This window comes from Phascolarctos cinereus, unplaced genomic scaffold, assembly GCF_003287225.1.
Source record: "Phascolarctos cinereus isolate Bilbo 61053 unplaced genomic scaffold, phaCin_HiC Scaffold_5;HRSCAF=322, whole genome shotgun sequence".
Taxonomy (NCBI): domain Eukaryota; kingdom Metazoa; phylum Chordata; class Mammalia; order Diprotodontia; family Phascolarctidae; genus Phascolarctos; species Phascolarctos cinereus.
In genome coordinates, this window is record NW_027555958.1 from 440,934,020 (window position 1) to 440,954,217 (window position 20,198).

A 20,198-nucleotide genomic window follows, 5' to 3' on the forward strand; every position below is an offset into this window, starting at 1 on the left:
GGCCCCAGGTGGACAAGTACCCTGCTGCATTCATCTGAAAGGAGGTGAAGAAAACAACCTAAAGGCTTCCTAAAGCCCCAGGTCTTGCTGATTCCAACCCAACACCAGGTGAGCTGTAGGAGCCCTGAAGCCTCCAATTGTGAAGAAATCCTGAAGCCCAGGTGGTAGAGCAGGCAAACACCAACACCTGGACCTCCAAGTGCCTCAGTGAGGGTGGGGGAACCGGTGGAAACCAGCTCAGAAAACCACCAGGAGCCTCAGCACTCCACTGCAAAGGAATCTCCTGGTGCATTAGCAGAAATGAGGGAGACAACACTGCAAGGGGCCCCAGGCAGATAAACATCCTGCAGCACCCATCTAAAAGGAGCTGAAGAAAGCTAAAGGAAAGGAAAAGCAGGCAACCTAGAATTGCCTGAAAGTTCCAGCCTTGCTGATTCCAGCCCAACACAAGGTAAGCTGCCAGAAACCTACAGCCTCCAATTCCCAGCATAAGAGGCCCCAGCACACAAAGCCAGTGACCAAGACCTAGGCTCCCAACACAAGAAGCTTGGGTCAGTACCCTCTGTTCCCCAGCAGGAGAGCTCAATCTCTTTAAAGGCCAGGGAATAAAGAAACACCATGAGTAAAAAGAAATGTACCATAGATTCATATTATGAGAAGAGTGAAGATCAAGACAGAAATTCTGAAGAGGACAACATTGTCAACAAACCCACATCTGCAACAACAAAAGGGAATATGAACTGGTCTGAAGCCCAAAAAGCCTTCTTAGAAGAGCTCAAGAAGGATTTTAATAGTCAAATGAGAGAGGTAAAAGAGTCCTTCAAAAATACAATTGGCCATTGGAAAAAAAATACACTGAAGAAAACAAGTCCCTAAAAAACACAATTGGCCAATTGAAGAAGGAAGGACAAAAACTAACAGAAGAGTACACTGAAAAAACAAGTCCCTAAAAAACACAATTGGCCATTGAAGAAGGAAGTACAAAAACTAACAGAAGAAAACAATCTGTTAAAAACTAGAATTGGACAAACGGAAACTAATGTCTCTATGAGAACAAGAATCAGTCAAACAGAAACAAAAAAATGAAAAAATAGATGAAAATGTAAAATACCTTATCAGTAAAACAACCGACCTGGAAAATCGACTCAGGAGAGACAATTTAAAAATTATTGGACTACCTGAAAGTCATGTTGAAAAAAAGAGCCTGGACAGTATCTTTCAGGAAATCATAAAGGAAAACTGCCCAGAAGTTCTAGAACCAGAAGGGAAAATAACCATAGAAAGAATCCACGATCACCACCTGAAAGAGATCCCAAATTGACAATGCCAAGGAATATAATAGCAAAATTCCAAAATTACCAGATGAAAGAGAAGGTGCTGCAAGCAGCCAGAAAGAAACAATTTAAATATCATGGAACCACAGTCAGGATTATACAGCTTCTACATTAAAAGACCACAGGGCATAGAACATGATATTCCACAAGGCAAATGAGCTTGGAATGCAGCCAAATTACCCAGCAAAAATGAGCATCATTTTTCAAGGCAGGAGGTAGATATTCAATGAAATAGGAGACTTCTAAACTTTCCTGATAAAAAGACCAGAGCTCAACAAAAAATTTGATCTTCAAGTACAGGACTCAAGAAGGACTTAAAAAGGTAAATGGGACAGAAGATACAATTTGTTAATGGGGGGGCTGTTTAAACCCCTACAAGGGAATATGAAACTTGCAACCCTTGAGAACTGTATTGTTATTACACCTTGTTAAAGGAGTATGCATAAAGAGGGTGGATATTAGTTGACTTTGATGTAATGAAAAAAAATCTAATCAAGTGTTAAATGGATCCAAATAAGTGGATCAATCTGATCTTAGAAAATGTACTGAGAAAGGAGGACGCAGACAAGGGTAAATTACATTACAGGAAAAGACACAAAATCCTATTACAGCAGAGGGAAAGAAGGGATGGGGGGAGCACTGTTTGAACCTTACTCTCATCAGATTTGGCTCAAGAAGGGCATAATATAATCAGTTAGGTATAGAAATCTAACTTGCCCTATAGGCAGTAGGAGGGAAAAGGGGAAAGAAAAGAGGGGGGAAAGAAAAGAGGGGGGGGAAAGAAGGAGGGAAGAAGCAGTAAGACTAAAGGGGAAGAAAAGGGAAAGGGATAATAAAAGGGGGAGGGACTGAAGGAGGCGGTGGTCAAAAGCAAAACACTAGTGAAGGGGGAAAGGAAAAAGGAGAAAGAAAAGCATAAATGGGGGAAAGGATGGAGAAAAAGACACAGATAGTAATCATAACTGTGAATGTGAATGGGATGAACTCTCCCATAAAACAGAAATGGATGCAGAATGGATTAAAAACCATAATCCTACAATATGTTGTTTACAGGAAACACATTTGAAAAAAGTGACACATACAGGGTAAAGGAAAAAGGCTGGAGCAGAATATATTATGTGCAGCTGAAGTGAAAAAAAGCAGGGGTAGCAATCCTGATCTCAGACAAAGCAAAAGCAAAAATAGATCGAATCAAAAGAGATAAGGAAGGAAACTACATCCTGCTAAAAGGCACCATAGACAATGAAGTAATATCATTACTAAAATATATGCACCAAATGGTATAGCATCCAAATTCTTACAGGAGAAGTTCAGGGAACTACAGGAAGAAATAGACAGCAAAACTATACTAGCAGGGGACCTGAACCTCCCCCTCTCGGCACTAGATAAGTCTAACCACAAAATAAACAAGAAAGAAGTTAAGGAGGTGAATAGAACATTAGAAAAGTTAGGTATGATAGACCTCTGGAGAAAACTGAATGGGGATAGAAAGGAATATACTTTTTTCTGCAGTACATGGCACATACACAAAAATTGACCATGTACTAGGGCATAAAAACCTCACAATCCAATGCAGAAAGGCAGAAATATTAAATGCATCCTTTTCAGATCATGACACAATAAAAATTATATGTAATAAAGGGCCATGGAAAGATAGACTAAAAAATAATTGGAAACTAAATAATCTAATCCTAAAAAATGATTGGGTCAAACAACAAATCATAGAAACAATCAATAATTTCATTCAAGAGAATGACAATAATGAGACAACATACCAAAACCTATGGGATGCAGTGAAAGCAGTTCTTAGGGGAAGTTTTATATCTCTAAATGCTTACATAAATAAAATAGAAAAAGAGGAGATTAATGAATTGGGCATACAACTAAAAAAACTAGAAAAAGAACAAATTAAAAATCCTCAACTAAACACCAAATTAGAAATATTGAAAACCAAAGGAAAAATTAAAAAATTGAAATTAAGAAAACTATTGAACTAATAAATAAAACTAAGAGCTGGTTTTATGAAAAAACCAATAAAATAGATAACCTTTGGTTAATTTAATTAAAAAAAGAAAGAAGAAAACCAAATTACTAGTATCAAGAATGAAAAGGGTGAAGCTACCACCAAGGAAGAGGAAATTAAAACAATAATTAGGAATTATTTTGCCCAACTATATGCCAACAAATTTGACAATCTTAGTGAAATGGATACATATTTACAAAAATATAAATTGCCCAGATTAACCGAAGAGGAAGTAAAATACTTAAATAACCCCATCTCAGAAAAAGAAATTGAACAAGCCATTGATGAACTCCCTAGGAAAAAATCTCCAGGGCCAGATGGATTTACATGAATTCTATCAAACATTTAAAGAACAATTAATTCCAATACTATATAGACTATTTGGGAAAATAGGTGAAGAAGGAGTCTTACCAAATTCTTTTTATGATACAAATATGGTGTTGATACCTAAACCAGGAAGAGTCAAAATAGAGAAAGAAAATTATAGACCAATTTCTCTAATGAATATAGATGCAAAAATTTTAAACAAAATACTAGCAAGTAGATTGCAGCAACTTATCACAAGAATAATACACTATGACCAGGTAGGATTTATACCAGGAATGCAGGGTTGGTTCAATATTAGGAAAACTATCAGTCATTGAGCATATCAACACAAAACCAACAGAAACCACATGATCATCTCAATAGATGCAGAAAAAGCTTTTGATAAAATACAACACCCATTCCTATTAAAAACACTAGAAAGCATAGGTATAAATGGAGTCTTCCTTAAAATAATAAATAGCATTATCTAAAACCTTCAGCAAGCATTATATGTAATGGGGACAGGCTAGAAGCATTTCCAATAAGATGGGGGTGAAACAAGGATGTCCATTATCACCACTGTTATTCAATATTGTACTGGAAACCTTAGCTTTAGCAATAAGAGAAGAAAAAGAAATTGAAGGCATTAGAATAGGCAAAGAAGAAACAAAGCTATCACTCTTTGCAGATGACATGATGATATACTTAGAGAATCCTAGAGAATCAAGTAAAAAACTACTTGAAATAATAAACAACTTTAGCAAAGTTGCAGGCTATAAAATAAACCCACATAAATCATCAGCATTTCTATATATTACCAACAAAGCCCAACAGCAAGAGATAGAAAGAGAAATCCCATTTAAACTTACTGTAGACATTATAAAATATTTAGGAGTCTACCTCCGAAACAAACCCAGGAACTCTATGAACACAATTACAAAACACTTTTCACACAAAGAAAATCAGATCTAAATAATTGGAAAAACATCAGTTGCTCATGGGTAGGCCGAGCTAATATAATAAAAATGACAATCCTACCTAAGCTAATTTACTTATTCAGTGCCATACCAATCAAACTACCAAAAAATTATTTTATAGAGTTAGAAAAAATAATAACAAGATTCATTTGGAAAAACAAAAGGTCCAGAATATCAAAGGAACTAATGAAAAGAAATGCAGGGGAAGGTGGCCTAGCAATTCCAGATCTTAAATTGTATTATAAAGCAGCAATCAAAACTGCTTGGTACTGGCTAAGAAATAGAGTGGTGGATCAGTGGAATAGGTTAAATATGCAAGACACAGTAGTCAATGACTATAGTAATTTATTATTTGATAAACCCAAAGACCCCAGCTTCTGGGATAAGAACCCACTCTTTGTAAAAAACTTCTGGGAAAACTGGAAAAGAGTATGGCAGAAACTAGGCATAGACCAAAATCTTACACCATATGCCAAAATAAAGTCAAAATGGGTTCATGACTTAGATATAAAGGCTGATATCATAAGTAAACTGGGAGAACAAGGAATAGTTTACCTATCAGATCTATGGAGAACAGAAGAATTCATGACCAAACAGGAAATAGAGAACATTATGAAAAGCAAAATGGATAATTTTGATTACAGCTCTTTTTGTGGTGGCAAAGAATTGGAAATTGAGAGGATGCCCTTCAATTGGGGAATGGCTGACCAAGTTGTGGTATATGAATGTAATGGAATACTACTGTGCTATAAGAAATGATGAACAGGCTGACTTCAGAAAAACCTGCAAAGACTTATATGGTCTGATGCTGAGTGAAGTGAGCAGAACCAAGAGGACTTTGTACACAATAACAGCCACTTTATGCGATGACTAATATTGTTAAACTGAACCCTTCTCAGCATTATAAGGATCTAAGACATCTCGGAATGGAAAATGCTGTCCACATCCAAAGAAAGAACTATGGAAATAGAATTGCTATTACTTATTTTTACCTTCTGTTGAGTTTTGTTTCATCTTTCTGATGGTTCCTCCTATTGGTTTTAATTTTTACTTACAACTTCACTAATGTGAAAATATTTTTAATGGGTATGTAAATATAAAGCCTATATCAGATTGTGTGCCATCTTGGGGAGGGGGGGGAGGAAGGGGGAGAAAAATTTTCAACTCAAAAGCATATGGAAGTGATTGTTAATAAATCAAAATAAATTAATAAAAATTTTTTTAAAAGATTATTCTTTCAGAGAGTACCCTAGGGTAGTGAAAAGAACTTTGCTTTTTCCCTAAAGGAGTAGAGACCATTCTCCTTGTCCTGTTCATTCCCAAGTCCAGCTCAATGTCCATTGACAACATCTCTCCAAGACACCCCTGTCTACTGATCACCAGGTGTCTTTCATCTACTTGTTTTTCCTGTGTGGGTATTTTGGTCAAATCCTTCAGTGATTTTCAGTTCCTTTGGGTGGCGCTACAGTGTTGTATGAGCTTGAGGCAAACAGAAGTGTCTGCTAGGGCTCCTCCTCTGCAGGGGATCCCTCTTCCATTGAGAACAGGGCTTCACTTTTGGGTGTCCTGGACTCTTGGTAACAGTCTGGTAAAGCCTATGGACCCTTCCTCCGATAATGCTTTCATTACATAAAATAAAGTACACACGTTGCAAAAGAAGCCACTTACATGAGACACAGTTATCCAAATACTTTTCCCATCCAGGTTCACAGGGTCCTCTGACCTTCCTCGGGGGGAGTGATGGACCCCAGATTAAGAAGCCCTGATTTAGCCTCTGTGTTGGACGTCCTCCAGGGCACTTTTAAGGAGCACATATCTGTTTTTGTACCTCAATATTGATAACTAGAAGGTTGCCCTTTCTTACCTCTCTAATACTCATAATAGCTAGGATTTATATAGTGCTTGCTTTGTGCCAGGCACTGTGCTAAGAGCTTTATGCATCTTATTTGGTCTTTACAGCAGCTCTGAGAGGGAGGTGCTGTTATTATCTTCATTTTATGGGTGAGGAGCCTGAGGCAGGCAGAGGTCCAGTGACCTGGCCAGGGTCACAGCTAGTGAATGTTTGGAGCTACATTCGAACTCAGGTCTCCCTGACCCCAGGTCCAGTGCCCCTTGCACTGTGGCACCCTCTAGGGTCCCTGTCTAGATTTTCTCCCTCCCTGCTCCTCTTGGCTAATTCCTGACTGGCAGGGGGTGCCTTGACTCTGCCGTCTGAGTTGCCCTCTAGTGCCCTTTAGTGGCATCCAAGGGACAGTGCTATGGAGGGAAAGAAAACCCTCTATCTGGTGTGGGGTCTGAGCTCTGGCGCTCACTTCCCTCTGTGACTTTGGGCAAAGCTCTGAGGCTCCTTAGTTCTCACTTTCCTTATTTGTAAAGTGAGGATGATGCCTAATTTGTATGTCAGAGTGATTTTTTTTAGCTTAAGTTAGATAATATTGTTGAGCACAATATTTGGCATTTCCATAGGGCTTAAGGTATGCAAAGTGCTTTAATATATTAGCTTATTTCATTTTCCCAGTGATGCTACCATCACTCCCATTTTACAGATGAGGAAATGGAGGATGAGAAGGCAAGTAACTTACCCAGGATCCTGTAGTTAGTAAAGGGTTCTACAAGGGGGCTCAAACTCTGGACTTCTGACTCCAAGTCCAGTACTTTTTCAACTAAGTCACCCTACTGCCTCAACAACATAAACCACACAAATTTTAAAGTAAAGTTTAAAGTTGTACCTTGTCAATGTCCTTGGTCTAATTGTCTCATCCTCTTCTTTTCTGTTCTGAAAAAAAAGCTGGTAGGTGGTACAATGACCAGAGTGCTGGGCCTGAAACTCAGGAAGGCCTGAGTTCAAATGCAGCCTCAGACAGTTATTATCTTGGGCAAGTCATTTCACCTCCGTTTGCCTTAGTTTCCCCCATCTGTGAAAATGTGGACTATAATAGCATCTACCTCCCAGGGTTATGTGAGGAAAAAATGAGATATTTTAAAGTGTTTTACAAACCTTAAAGTGCTATAAGAAGGCTAGAAATTTTACTGACTTGCTAATGATTATTCCCCAAACAGCACATGATTGTTCAGTTTTAAATTCTCTGACTGCAATAATCTAAAGCACTTTCATCCTGGACAACCTTGGGAGAGTTGCATTGGGTTGTGGCCACATTTTGTTGCAACAAGTTCTTCAATCCCTCCCCACCAGCTAAGGCTGTTTATGTTCAAAGATCTTTTTGTATCTACACAGTTTAGCACAGTGCCTGACCCACAGTAGGTGCTTAATAAATATTTATTGATATTTTGATTGAGAGAACAGGAATTAACCTTTTTTGTGTCATGGACACTCTGGGGAAGCCTTCATATAATAATGTTTTCAATGTGCAAAATAAAATGGGATTTGAAAGGAAACCAATTCTATTAAAATGAAAAATGTATTTTTTCACATCCAAGATAACAGACTCCCTAAAAACCATCCACGATCCATTTGGGTGCCTGTAGACTCCAGGTTAAGAACCTCTCAGAGTAAGTACCCTAAGGTTCAAGGCTATAGTAAGGATTCAATCAGTGAGAGCAAGAAAATAAGAGGGAAGGAGGAAAAAACACCAAAGTTGTAAGAAAAGGAGGGGAGAGGAGAGAAGATCACAAGAAGTCCATGAAACAGAGGGAAGAGGTAGTGCTCAGCCTGCAGCAGGCATTTCATCCCATCCACTGACTTCTTCAAGATTTAAGCTTGGCTGATCCCTGATGTTCTCCATGAGACAGTTCAGTCTTGTCTGGGTGCTGGTCTTTTTCCTGGAAACTGACTTGCCCCTTAATCAGCAAATGTTTATTATGAGGAGCACTATGCTAAGAGATAGGGATGCTGGGAACAGTGAAAACAGCTCCTGCCCTTAGGGATCTTGCGGTTTAGCAGAGGTTTAGTGAGAAGATAAACAGAAACTGAGACTTTGGAAAGAAGGCAGAGGGACTAGGAGGACCAGCTAAGGCATCCTGTAGCACATGGCGCTCCAGCCTCGCCTGGCAGGAGACTGGGGAATCCTCTGCTCGCCGGACGTGAGAGAGGACACTCCACTAGCGAGCCAAGCAGAGCAAAGGTACTGAACGGACGGACCGACGAATGTGGGGATATAATATGGGAGTCCCGATCCGCCTTCCTCTTCCGTGGCTCTCAAACAGGGAATACAGGTGCATTCTACTAGAAAATAAGAAAGCCCCCATGGAAGAGAAAATACAGAACAAATCCTTACCAGTGTCCGCTTACTCTGACGGGGCTAACTTCTATTTCCTCTGCTCCCCTAGTTCTCGACTGTTCGTTTTTATTCCGAAGTCTCTGCTTCTGAACCCTGGGGATTTCTGTGCTTTCACAATATAAAGATTAAAAAAAGAAGAAAAAAAAAGGAAGCAGCAAGAAGTGAAAGAGAAAGAAAACGAGCTTTCCCTTTGAGTCACCCAGTGACCTTAGAAGCTGTAAAAGGAGTGTGGGGGGGAGTTGGGGGTGCAGCCGGAGAGGGCGATGCTGAGAGTAGGCTCTTTGGGGCCAGTCTTTCTTCAGCTTGCAAAATTTCTCTCTCTCTCTCTCTCTCTCTCTCTCTCTCTCTCTCTCTCTCTCTCCTCTCTCTCTCTCTCTCTCTCTCTCTCTTTCCATTTACTAATTTATTTATTTTTAGTTTTAACATTCACTTCCACAAGATTTTGAGTTCCAAATTTTCTCCACTTCTTCCCCTTTCCCCCACCCCAACATGGTGTGCATTCTGAATACCCTTGCCCCTAATCTGCCCTCCCTTCTATCACTGCCCCCTTCCTTGATCCCCTTCCCCTTCCATTTCCCTTGCACAGCAGGGTAGATTTCTATACGCCATTGCTTGCACATCTTATTTCCCAGTTGCATGTGAAAACAATTTTTAACATTTGTTTTTAAAACTTTGGGTTCCAAATCTTCTCACTTCCTTCCCCACACCACCCTCATTGAAAAGACAAACAACTCGATTCAGGTTATACATGTATAGTCATGCAAAACACTTCTATAGTAGTCATGTTGGGAAAAACTAAGTATATTTCTCTTCATCCTATCCCGTCCCCCATTTATTCTATTCTCTTTTTTAACCCTTATCTTCCTCAGAAGTGTTTGCTTCTGATTACTCTCTCCCCCAATCTGCCCTCCCTTCCATCGTCCCCCTCTCTCTTATTCCCTTCCCTTCATTTTCTTGTAGGGTAAGATAGATTTCCATACCCAATTGAGTGTGTAAGGTATTCCCTCCTTAAGCCAAATCCCATGACAATAAGATTCACTCATTTCCTCTCACCTTCCCCCACTTCCCCTCCACTGTAAAAGTTTTTTCTTGTCTGTTTTGTGTGAGATAATTTACCCCATTCTACCCCACCCTTTCTCTTTCTCCCAGTATAATTCTCTCTCACCCCTTAATTTTATTTTTAGATAATACCCCTTCATCTTCAAATCACCCTGTGCCCTCTATCTATCTGTCTATCTATCTATCTATCTATCTATCTATCTATCTATCTATCTATCTATCCATATGATTTTTCCCTCCAAATACCCTAATACTGACAAAGGTCTCATGAGTTACAAATATCATCTTTCCATGCAGGAATGTAAACAGTTCAGCCTTAATATAATTTCCTTATGATTTCTCTTTCCTGTTTACCTTTTCATGCTTCTCTTGAGTCTCGTATTTGGAAGTTGAATTTTTTATTCAGCTCTGGTTTTTTCTTAATTTTTATTTTTATTTTTAGGCAGTTGGGTTTAAGTGACTCGCCCAGGGTCACATAGCTAGCAAGTGTCAAATATTTGGTATGAGGCTGGATTTGAACTCAAGTCCTCCTGACTCCAGGGCTGGTGCTCAATCCACTGTACCACCTAGATGACCTCAGCTCTGGTCTTTTTTATCAAGAATATTTGAAACTCCTCTATTTCACTGAATGTCTATTTTTCCCCTGAGGGAGGAGAGAAGGTGACTGAGAAGGGAGGTGCTTCACCTGGTTGAGGATGAGGAGGAAGAGAATGGAGGACTTCAGATGTGACCAGAGGAGAAGGATTTGGATTGAGGCTGTAGGAGGGCTCAGTCTAAGTCAGGAAGGGGCATAGTTTAATGAGGGGGAGGGGGGAAGTAATGTGACCTGAGGACTGAGCCTTGGTAGGATTATACTCAGTTTTGCTGGGTAGGTGATTCTTGATTGTAATCCTATTTCATTTGACCTCTGAAATATCATATTCCAAGGCCTTGGGTCCCTTAATGTAGAAGCTGCTAAATCTTGTGTTATCCTGATTGTGTTTCCACAATACTTGCATTATTTCTTTCTGGGTGCTTTCAGTATTTTATCTTTGATCTGAGAGCTCTGGAATTTGGCTACAATATTCCTAGGAGTTTTCCTTTAGGGATCTCTTTCAGGAGGTGATTAGTGGATTCTTTCAATTTCTATTTTACCCTCTGTTCTAGAATATCAGGGCAGTTTTCCTTGATAATTTCTTGAAAGGTGATATCTAAGCTCTTTTTTTGATCATGGCTTTCAAGTGGTCCAATAATTTTAAAGTTCTCTCTCCTGGATGTATTTTCCAGCTCAGTTGTTTTTCCAATGAGATATTTGACATTGTCGTCTATTTTTTCATTCTTTTGGTTTCATTTTAAAATTTCTTGATTTCTAATAAAGTCATTAGCTTCCATTATGCTCCATTCTAATTTTTAAAATTAATTCATTTTGATTTATCAACAATCACTTCCATAAGCTTTTGAGTTTTAAATTTTTTCTCCCCTTTCTTCCCTACCTTCCTCCCCAAGACGGTGCACAATCTGATATAAGCTATACATATACATTCCTATTAAACATATTTTCACATTAGTTATGTCAGCTTGTAAAATTTCAAGTAGGGCAGGGAACATTGGCTAGTCTAAAACAAATTCACACATAGGTTTGAAGTTGTGCTTTTCAAGATTTGCGTTTTTTGGAATTAATTTCCAAGGAAAAAACAACACAATTGAAGGATGCTGTCCACTTGTCTGTCCACCATCTGGATCCCTTGTTCTCTTACTCATTTCTGGGAACAAAAAGCATCACTGCACTATTAAAGTATCCTAGTGTCTACTGAGTTGTCATATATTAAAATTTTGAATTCTAAGGAATTTATTTGACTGATTTTGTTTCTTGGCACTTTGAATGAAGGTAATAGGGAGGCTGTGATGTTTGTCCTAAAAATATTTGGGTTGGAGCTGAGGAGAGGAGAAAGGAATATGTAGTCCGAGTGATACACTGAGGGAGGAGAGAAGGTGACTGAGAAGAGAGGTTCTTGACCTGGTTGAGGATGAGGAGGAAAAGAATGGAGGACTTCAGATGTGACCAGAGGAGAAGGACTTGGATTGAGGCTGTAGGAGAGCTCAGTCTAAGTCAGGAAGGGGCATGGTTTGATGGGGGGAGGGGGGAAGTAATGTGACCTGAGGACTGAGCCTTGGTAGTGTGGGCCAAGGAAAGGACATGCTGGGAAACTAACAAAGCAAAAGAGACCACTGGGGAATGTATTTTAGGGGAGACAGGGCACAAAAGGTGACTCAAAAGGAAAAGAGGTGGAAGGCTTGAGCAATACTGGAGAGTGTTCCCTGAGAAAAGAGCAGAGCTAAAGGGGGCTGGAGAATCACAGTCCGGTCAAAATTTAAAGGGATCTTAGAAGGCACCTGAGGCAGCTAGGTAGCTCAGTGGATAGAGCACTGGGCCTGGAGTCAGAAGACTTGGGTTCAAATGTGATCTCAGATTAACTGGCTATGTGACCCTGGGCAAGTCACTTAACCTCTGTTTTCCTTCATCCACTGGAGAAAGAAATGCCAAATCACTCTAGTATCTTTGCCATGAAAACCCCATGGACAGTATGGTTCCCAGTGTCATGAAAAGTTGGACATGACTGAACAACAACAGAAGGCTAGATAGTCTAACTCTAATCTGATGAACCCCCTCCTCCCCACTTCCAATATACCTGAAAATGATAACCCAGTCTCTGAGGGGAGAGCTCACTACATCTGCTGGAAGCAGCTAATTCCACTTTGGGGCACTTCCAATTATTAGGATATTTTCTCTTACATGCAGCCAAAATGTGCTCTTGGCAACTTCCACCCCTTACTTTACTTTCAATTCCACCATCTGGGGCCAAGTAGAAAAGGATAGATCTGCAGTGATGGCGATCACTCCAATCAGCCATGGAGCAATTGATTGTCATATCTTTCCTGTAGCAAAGGAGATATGAATTTGATTTCTACTCCCGGAGCAAGAGGTGTCCATTGGGGGTTGGGGTGCAAAAGCAGATGACAAATGAAGTAGTTCCTGGAGGGAACATAGCTTGGAAAGTCTTCTGGGCCAGATGAAGAGCATATTCTAGATCTGTGCTGGAGGCAGCCTCAAGGGGCTTCTCCCTGACTGAGGTGTGTGAAGGAAGGGGGAGGCCTGTGGGGTCACAGGCTGCAGAGCTGGAAGGGGCCTTGAAGGCCATTGAGTCTATGAGGAAAAAGAGATCCAGGGAAGTTACAGGACAGTCTCAGGGAAACACAGAGAGCAAGAATCTCAAACCCAGGTCTTCTTGATTCCAAGTCCAGGGATCTCCACTACTGCCAAGCTATCATCGGGGAAAATACTAAAGACTTTGTAAAAAATATCTCAGACCTGGTTGATATCAAAAGAGAGGGCTAAGTGTTAACAAGCATTGACCTCTATCCCTCATCTGGTAGCTATCCAAAATCTTTGTGCGTTTCACCTGTATAGCCAGAGAGGATTTTAATAGGGAAGCAGCAAGCTTTCCCAAACAATATTCCACAAGGGACCTCATCTTCACCATCTCACAACTGACTGAAAGATGGAGAAAATATGAAATCTCATTACGATTATTGTTGGTTGATTAAAAACCCCAACAACATTCAACGTGGTAGAACCAAATGCTGTTTTACAGGCTCTTTTATAACAAGGTGTCTCCTAGTCATATCTCAATATCATTCAGGATGATGTGATGTATTTGTACATATATAAAATATACAGACATGTGTGTGTGTGTGTGTGTGTGTGTGTGTGTGTGTGTGTAGCAGCTAGGTGGCTCAGTGGATAGAATCCTGGCCCTGGAGTGGGGAAGACCTGAGTTCAAATGTGGCCTTAGACACTCACTAGCTGTGTGACCCTGTGCAATTCACTTAACCTCTCTGTTTGTCTTAATCCACTGGAGAAAGAAATGGCAAATCACTCCAGTATCTTTGCCAAAAAAACTCCAAAAGTGGTCATGAAGATTCAGACACAACTGAACCAAATATATGTATATATATGTATACATATATAAATGTGTATATGTATATATCTGTGTATATATACACACATATATATATATACGTACATATATACATATATATTTATATATGTACACACAGAGAATTAGCCTTGTGATTTCACTGACCTTCTGAAAACAAACATGAAGTGAGGCTTTATGCTTGCCAAAAAATATTTCCGTTTTGATGGGAAGAGATTCAGTGCAGAGTCCAGATTTGGGTGGGATGCTTTGTGTATGGTAAAGCCCTCCACATGCTCCTATTTGCCAATGATGCTGTGTTGATCGCATTAGGTTTCAAGGCTTTTCAGAGCCTCCTAGACAAGCTTTGTAATCTTTGTTTGGCCTATGCACCCACACAAGAAAGACCAAATACCTGAGGAATGTCTATTGCACAGATTTCAAAAAGCATCTGAGTGGACAGACATCCCATAGCATTTATTCCACAGTATGTAGATTTGGAACAGGCAATATGGACAATGAGCCTGGGACTCAACTTTGGGACCAGAGTTGAAAAGAAAAGGTAGAGGGGGGATAGATTGCTTTTGGGAAATTGAAAAGAGTGTGTATTGATTCCAAGCCTCCCAGAACAACAAAGGCCCATTTTTTCAATACTGGCCATTACTGCATGACAGAGAGACTCAGAATGCTACTGCCTCCAGAGCACTGAAGGTCATCACATGGAGGGCGATGCAGAGCTATGTGGTGGGTTTGAGAGGCTACAACATATAACCAATGAGGAACGCTGAAGAACAGCAGCTATAAAGGATGTGATTGAAGGAATTGTATGGCAGGAAGAGAAAACTGGATGCTCACAGGTGATATGATACAGCTCTTATTAAGTACTTAGCATGTGCCAGGCACTCTGCTAAGCACCGAGAATAGAAATGAAAACAAGAAAGTAAGATAGTCCCTAACCTCAAGGAGCTTACATTCTTTATGGAAAGATACATTTTTATTGGCTTTTGTTTTTTTACATCATCACAGTTTCCCCCAGTACCTTTCCTTATTCCCCTGCTAGACAGCCACTCCTGTAATAAGTTGTATGTTTTAATGCTAAAAAAGAAGAAAAAAGTCAACATAACTGATGAATACATTGAAAAAGCTGAAGACATGTAATGAGCACAACCTGTGAACCTCCTACCTCTAGAGCTTACAGGGAAATGCAAGAAAGAAAAGGAAGCTGGAATGGGGAGCAAGGACCTGAATGGGAGCAAGTTCCAGAAAGAGTCATGGGCGGCACCAGGTTTAGAGTAAGCATGGCTGGCAAAGGCGCTTCCTCAAAAGAAGTTTGGGGATGGAACTTACTAATCAGAGGAGGGCACTGAAGAAGAGGATGTTGCCAGAGTGAACATAGCCATGAGGGTAGTGGTCAAGCAGGAGTCTGAGGATCCATAGATTAACAGGTGGGTGACCATAGTGCTCTGCTGGTACCCTCAAGATGTTGGGAGAAAATATAGAAAGCCTCAAACATATTGGGCAGACAGCCTATGGTGAACACTTGGGAAAGTGTGGATGAGAGTCACCCAGGATGGGCAAACATGGATGGGTTGCAATCTGCATCACTGGATGGAACTCCTAACTCTGCGTCCATGGAGAGAAGTCTCCAATCAATGAGATCACACATCTATTTGAGTCTTTGAGTAAACTTGAGGTTTACATCTCTGTGGGTCTTATGTGCCTGAGGGCAGGTACTGACTGTAGTATATAACATGCTGATCCCTGGCACAGTGAGGGCTCTGTACATACCTGAAGATTAAAATAAATTTAAAAAAAACAAACAAACATTTGAATAGCCACCTGACTTCCTCTCTTCCTCCTAATGGCTGGGCTCTATGGGGACTGTTCAGGTCTAGGGGGCAGGGAAATAGCTGTTCTCCAAAAGGAATGTGTTAGAGTGCAAGACCTGGAGTCAGGGAGACCTGAATTCATATCCAGCCTCAAAGACTTACTAGTTGTGTGATCCCGGACAAGGCTTATTCCCTCTTTCTGCCTCAGTTCATTCATCTGTAAAATGGGGATAACAATACTACATAACTCGCAGGGTTGTTGTGAAGAAAAAATGAGATAATATTTGTAAAGTGCTTTGTAGACCTAAAAGCACTATAGATATGCTATTTATTATCATCATTGGTTTTTGTTGTTGTTGTTGTTGTTGTTGTTGTTGTTGTTGTTGTTATGGAGAGGATGAAAGCAAGAGTTTTGAGAGGTTAAAAAGATTGTGTTGAGTGCTTTGGAAGAATTTTTTTACACAAAGTAGCTGAAGATAAGGGCTTAGGAAATATAGTATTTTATGATGGAGTTTTTTAAAAAAAGTTACAGTTCCTACTTTGAACTGTGGCTTCTAAAATTAATCATTTTGCAGTATTCTCTTTAATTAAAAATGACAGAATCATCTCCAAGATTAAATTTTGAAAGGAAGGCTGCTCACATTTTATAAAGTAGAGGTTTGCTGGTTTTATGGTAGTTGATGGGTATCTAGATGTCTAGAACTAGCTTAATAGGAGGTAGAGTATGGGAAGTAGATGACAAAGTAGCACAACACAAGGCTTCTTTGGACTCAGCTAGAAGTGGTTCTTTTTATTCTAAAAGCCTGTCCAGATTCTTTGATTGCTTGTCTACATTCAGGAGTCACAGGATATCTCAAAGTAAGGGGTGTCATTTTAACACTTTATGTTAAATATGCATTGAACTTGTTATTTTACATGTTATATTAAATCTATTTTATATACATAACATGTCATTTTAACATGTTATTTAAAATATATATATATATATATATATATATATATTTATGCTTAGCACTGTATGTAATGCATGTAATTAATGGAAACTTCTTTCTCTCTCCATCTCTTTTCCCAGGGACCCTCTTATTGATTGTGGCTAGAATATAATCCATAGGAGCCCACACTGAAGTCTTCTGTAAGCTACTGCGAACACTTGGGGCTCAGTTCTATGCTGAAAGACTTGGCCCATTGGGATGTTGTAACAATCCCTAGGCTTCCATGTTGGCTGCAGGGGAAGGAGTTGATTAAGAAAAGACTGGCCACTGAGTCAGGAAGCACTGTCCATTTAGAAGGAGTAACTCTGCCTTTGGCACTCTTTCTTCCTTTCTGACTCTGGAACTTGAAGCATGAACTTTTTTTTTTCTGAGACGTCCTATGGTAGAGTATAGAGGCACCTTTGCCCACCTGCTAGAAATGGTGCTTACTTGTACATGGGTCTGAGCTTGATGATTTTTAGCCTGAACCTTGGGCCTCTGGCAGCCATTTATTGGATATTAATCTTGAGATGGACTTCCCAGCCTTAGAGACAACCTTACGAGTTTAAGACATGGAGAACTTCTGGGTCCCAAAGTTAGTACTAACTCCAGGATAGTAGGGAAGTATTCAATGCAGCTACTTTAGCCCTTCTTGGAGAAGCTGGCCACTGGTCAAGGGAAGAGCTGACTATCTGGCCAGGCTTACCAGAAGACATTGAGGGAGACAATGTGGAATCTATGGAGGTGAAATGCATCTTCAGTATCCCTGCAAAATGCTTCATGTTTTGATATTTTACATATCAAGCTTCTAGGAGACTATTGTGTTTTAAGTTATGACTTCGTATTTAAGTCTTCATCTGTACTCTTTAGTCTTTGGTGGTTTAAGCATTTCTTTTGTGTGGAAGAAATAAATTGCTGTCCTATGCCTACTTTTTGGAATGATATCTTAGTCATGAGCCAGATCTAAGCTTTAAGTGATCTTCTTCTGGGGCAGGGCTGTAAACAGCCAGAGAGTTCGGGGCGGGGGGGGGGGAACATAACCTGAATAACTTGATAGCTCTGTGGTAGGTTGCACATTAGCTAGGTTTGAGTAAGGATTATAGGCCACAAAGAAATCACGAGCTTTTACTGACCAACAGCCCCTGTCATTTAGGCAGCTGAAACAGAAAGGATTCTTTGTTTCATGAATAACAGAAAACACTGTGATGGTGACATATTCCCTTGTATTTTCCTGAGTGTATAAAAAAGCATCTAGTGAGACAACTTTTCACTTGATAAGACCTAGTGGATTCTCCATTCTGAGTGAGCTGAATTTGTCTCCTCTTGAATATTATCTCAATGAAGAAAAAAAGAGGCAAGATAAGGTCACGGTGCTCAGTTGAATTAGAATCAGAACTGCTGGCATGCATCCTTGACAATAGTATTGCTTGACAATAATATTCTTAGAAACTAAGTAAATTCATTCATCTATTTGTCTTTTGGTTTACGTAACCATAATTTTCCTCAGTATCCCTCTTCCCTGTCTCAGAGAGCATCCCGTCTAACAAAGAATATTTTTAAAGACAAAAAAAGGAAAAGAGGAAAAAATCAGCATAACTCATTAGTATATCAAAAATGTCTACAATAGGCATCATGCTTGTGGACTTTTCACCTCTGCAAAGAGGTGGGATCAGAATGCCTTCTCATATTTTTTTTTCCTTTGGTCCATTTACACTGTTGTAGACCTTGTATATATTGTCTTCTTGGTTCAGCTTATTTCACTCTGCATCAGTTCATGTATTTCTTCTCTGTATGAATTACTTTTGGATTGCCTTACAACACAATAAAGTTCCATTACATTCCCATACCACAATTTGTTTAGCATTCACCCATTGATGGGCATTTATTTTCTTTCTGGTTCTTTTCTATCACAAGAATGTTGCTATAAACATTTTGGTGTATATAGAGTTTTTTTTTTTAGCAGTGGTCTCCATTGTGTATGACTAGTAGTGGAAGGCTTGGGTCAAAGGGTATGGATAGTTTAGCCACTTTGTGTAATTTTAAATTGCTTTCAAAAATGGTTGTACTGATTCATCAACAATGTACTAGAGTCCCTATCTTCCTATCATCTCGCCAGTTATTGACTATTCCCATCTTTTGTCATCTTTGCCAACTTGTAGGATGTGAGATGCAACATTAAGGTTGTTTTATTTTGCATTTCTTTTGTTATTAATGATTTGGAACATTTTTTTTTCCTTTGGTGATTAATAATGTGCAATTCTTCTTTGGAGAATTGTTTGTTCATATTCTTTGACAGTGGGTTTTGGCATTAGTGAATTTTTCCAATGACCATGAAAGTGACTGAAGCAGGTGCTGTGGAGTGCCTGGAGCTTGGTCAACATCAAAGATGCCAAGGTCATTCTCTGCATGTCGGGCCATCTCCAGTTGTCTTGGCTTTTGTCTTGCCTCTGAACTTTGATGGCTCTGGAAGAGAGAGTGAGACTGATGACTTTGTGTGATTCTTCCTCACTTATATCCAATCCATGCGTGACTCAAGATATCACCCCAGGATGTCATTGGTTCTCTTAGAAAATAAAGGACAACAACATTGGGGAATAGCTTTTGGTCTTATATGTATATCTGTTGATTATTAATCTTAGATATCAAACCCTTGTCAGAAAAATTTAACACAAACATTTTTTTCTCCATTTGGCCACTTCCCTTCTGATCCTAGGTGCATTAATTTCGTTTGTGCAAAATCTTTTCAATTTCATGTAACCAAGATATCACTTTTTATCTTTTGTAATTTCCTCTATCTCTTGTTTGGTTAAGAATATATTTCCTATCTATAGGTATGAAAGGTACATTATCTGCTTCTCTTCTGATATTTTTATAGCATGATATTTAATATTAAGGTGATTTATCCAATGTATTGTGGAATATGATATAAGGTGTTGATTGAAGCCCAGTTTCTGCCTGATTTCTTTCCAGTTATCCAATCAGTTTTTTTTAATCAAATATCATTGTACTCCTAAGTAATTTATGTTTTCTGGTTCATTGAACAATGGGTTGTTGAGTTCTATATTTTTCTGATTCTTGTTTGTCCAGTCTGTTTTATTGACATACCTCTATTTTAAAATCAATATCAGATAGTTTAATGACTCCTGCTTTATAATATAGTTCAAGATATGGAAGTACAATTTCTAATTCATAGCAACCTCTTTTCAAAAATATATTTTTATTTATTTCATTAAATATTTCCCAATTAATTCTAAAATTTTTTTAACATTCATTTTTGAAAATTTTGAGTTTCAAATTCTCTCCTTCCCCATACATTGTGAAGGTCAGCAATATGATATCAGTTATACACATGCACACATATATGAAGTTATGCAAAGCATATTCCTCCATTTTGCATATCATATATATTTCTATATTCTATAGCTATGTTGCAAAAGAAAACACTGAAACAAGAAAAAATAAAGTTTAAAAAGTATGCTTTAATCTGCATCCAGAGTTCATCAGT

The 20,198-nt window shown here is 39.2% G+C and overlaps 1 protein-coding gene and 1 long non-coding RNA gene across 2 annotated transcripts in view; one reads left to right on the plus strand and one right to left on the minus strand.

Annotated features, from left to right (window-relative positions):
- The window catches only part of LOC110209978 (guanylate-binding protein 2-like), a 24,791-nt gene extending 15,775 nt beyond the window's left edge, over positions 1 to 9,016 (minus strand). Inside the window, exon 1 of the mRNA XM_020988774.2 lies at positions 8,876 to 9,016. The gene's annotated coding sequence lies outside the window, so the exon portion shown is untranslated. The remainder of the gene's footprint in view (positions 1 to 8,875) is intronic.
- Positions 8,403 to 18,539, plus strand: LOC110209980 (uncharacterized). The gene is made up of 2 exons (XR_013487398.1): positions 8,403 to 8,722; positions 16,795 to 18,539. It is a non-coding gene; the product is annotated as an uncharacterized LOC110209980 (long non-coding RNA).
- The last annotated feature ends 1,659 nt before the right edge of the window (positions 18,540 to 20,198 follow it).